The 2,923-nt window shown below is 54.8% G+C and overlaps 1 long non-coding RNA gene across 1 annotated transcript; it reads right to left on the reverse strand.

Annotated features, from left to right (window-relative positions):
* Nucleotides 1–224: 224 nt before the first annotated feature.
* LOC107279464 (uncharacterized) lies at nucleotides 225–2,088 on the reverse strand. The gene is made up of 3 exons (XR_001541324.3): nucleotides 1,222–2,088; nucleotides 1,016–1,127; nucleotides 225–486 (listed from the first exon to the last, which is right to left on the reverse strand). It is a non-coding gene; the product is annotated as an uncharacterized lncRNA (long non-coding RNA).
* Nucleotides 2,089–2,923: the final 835 nt, after the last annotated feature.

A 2,923-nucleotide genomic window follows, 5' to 3' on the forward strand; every position in this document is an offset into this window, starting at 1 on the left:
CGAACCGGTCCTTAATTGCCATGGGTGCGACCAACAAAACCATGCACCCACAACCCACCATTCAGTCGCATTTTAGTTGGATAATTACGACCAATGCAACATGGTTGGGTGTCTTGAGCACGCAGCTCGTCATGATACTAACAGGTCTAAAACTGTAATTATCCCATCAACTGAACTAGTGGTAATTAAGCATGGCTAAGCAAATAGTTCTAGCAAGGTTAACATAGTCACACAAGCTAGTCGATTTATTACCCAAGGTTGACAAAGAACAGATATCAAGTAAACATGGCACAAGCGAGCAGATAGGTAATATCCGGATCCCATGTAATTTGCAAAACATGCATATTTATTTGCAAACGAGAAAACATTTCTAAATTAGGATCAACATGCTCAAGGGGAATGTGTGACTTGCCTTCCTTCTTCACTTGGATATTTTGAACACTTTTCCTCACGACCGCGAGCTTCCGAAACGATGGAAACTACACGCTGGCATGCAAAACGAGGAAAAACTCTAATAAAAACCAAGAAAATAGTATATAAAAAGTAAACAAACATGTAGAGCTCAATTTTAGATGAATTGTGCAAGTTGAATGGCCCAATTTGGAGTTCTAATGAATTAGATATGAATTTTAGAAGCTTTGAGCCATTTTAACCGATTTCTAGAATTAAACTCGATTTATTGCGCACTTATTATTTATTTTCTCAAAGTATAAGCAAAGCACTGACTTCAGCAAAGGGCCGGCGCCGACATGCGGGCCCCACGCGTCAGCGGCACAAGGGGAGAGCACACGGTGGACACGGTCCACTGCGGCCTGGGCGGCACCGTGGACCGAGACCATGGGAGTGGTCCACGGGCGGCCACAGGCAGGGCAGCCAGGGCATGGGCGCGGCCGAGACCGGCCTGCTGAGCGGCGGCGAACAGCGGCGGCGGCCTGCCGGACGGCCACCGGCGGCGGCGGCGCGGCACAGGGCGGCCGGTGAAGGGGAGAGAGGAAAAGGGAGGGGGAGTGCTTACCGTGCTCGCGCAATGGCAAGAAGGTGACAGGAAGGTGGTGGCGGCTCCTCGGGGTGGCACGGCAACGGCGGTGTTTCGCGAGCGAGAACCAGCAGACGGTGGTCGGAAGGACCTGGGGAACAAGGAGGGAAGGTTAGGGAAAAGGGAGGAGGCACAAGGCGGTGGGAAAACTCGGCCAGAAGCTGGCGACGAGGGGAGGAGCTCACTTCTCACAGCGGGTAATCGATTTTCCGTTGACGAAGAGCTTGGATGAGGGGGATGTCAGGCTCCCAATCGTTGTTGCGAAGTCGATGAAGGAGAGTGCGAGGTCGGAGGTCGCTCGTGGCGGCGGCGGCGAGGGACGGCTGGAGGCGGTAGAGGTGGTGGCGACTCGGGTTGACAGTGGAGGTGGAGTTCCGGTGATAGAATGGTGAAACGGAGTGGAGGCTGAGCGTGCCCGCGTGGCGGCGAAGCCGGCAGTGGAGGCGGCGCAGCACAACGGTGGCGGGAGCGGCGGTGGCGCGCGGCTGGAGGCAGTGGCTCGGCCTCACGATGGGAATGGAGCTGCGGGGGTGGAAGGGGAGAACGGAGTAGGGGCCGGTGTGCTGCGTGGAGCGGTAAAGCGAATGGCAGGGGCGGCGCGGCCCGGCGGTGGCTAGGGTGGCGGTGAGGTGTGGCTGGAGCGCGACAGAGGTGGTGGCGGCTCGGATGCACGGGGAGGAGGTGTTTGGGCGGCAGTTTGGAGGAGTGGAGCGGCTGCCGGTGTGCGGCGCGTGACGGCAAAGCCATTGGTGGAGGCGGCATAGTGCGGCGATGGCTAGAGCGGCGGTGAGGGGCGGCTGGAGATCGCCGGCGAGCAGCGGAGGCGAGGAGCAGCGGTGGCGCGGTGGTTTTCGGGCATGGGAGGGCTTAGGAGAGAGGGTAAAATGGAGAGGGAGGTATGGGGGTGGTTTTTATACGCTCGGGGAGGGAGAATCGTGGCTGATGAGGGCGGCAACCGGCCGGTGACATGGGCGCGCTGATGTGGTCGGAGAGGCGGCGGTTCGGTGCCGATTTTGCGGGGGAGGAGTGGGACGTGGGGAGACTCGGTCTCCCCCACTTGGGCGCGAACGGGGGTGGCGGGGTGGTGCGGAAACAATAGCGGAGTGGGGCGGTTTTGGCAGCCATGGAGGCTGGCCGAAGGAGGAAGATGAAGATGACAGGTGGGGCCTCGGGTCCCACCTGTCGGGGAGAGAGAGGGAGGGAGTCGGTAGGGGGAGGAGGAGTGGACTTGCGCGCCCGAAGAGCAAGCTGGGCAGACGGCCCAAGCAGGAGGGAGGAAGGGAAGAGGAGGGTGACCAGGCCCGGGAAGGAGGAGGGGGAGAACCTGGGCCGAGCCCGAAAGGGTGGAAGGGGAAATTATATTTTTTTTCTTTTTATTTAATTGATTAAATGCACTTTGTGATGTTAAAATTACTTCTTGAGCTCCGAAAATTCACAGAAAAATCCGGAGAGTAGTTTAGGGCACAAAGAATATTACAAAATATTCCCGGCCAATGATTTTTAAAGGAAATCTTAATTTCCTCTATAATTCACTTGATTAAATTGATTTTATTTTTATTTATTTTCTAGAAAATGCATTATTAAATGATTTTTAATCCCGAACGAAAATCGGGGCATTACAGCAATCAGGCTAGATCAAATATTTTTTGCGATTGTGAGGGAGAGGTGGAGGCTGCCAGGAAGGAGGGAGGGGGTCGGGGGAGGAAGGAGGAGGCGGAATCACACTGGCTGGACCGTCGTAAGGAGGGACCTATGAAAATACATCCGGAAGCCTTACGTAGTTTTTAATTAGGCATAGATTCCTCGGGATTGTTTCCACTGTGATTGGAAGGGCTGGATTTTTCACCTTTTAGTCCCTTCGAAAAAATATTTTATAAATAAACTCCT

The sequence above is a fragment of the Oryza sativa genome, chromosome 11 (genome assembly GCF_034140825.1).
Source record: "Oryza sativa Japonica Group chromosome 11, ASM3414082v1".
Classification (NCBI taxonomy): Eukaryota; Viridiplantae; Streptophyta; class Magnoliopsida; order Poales; family Poaceae; genus Oryza; species Oryza sativa.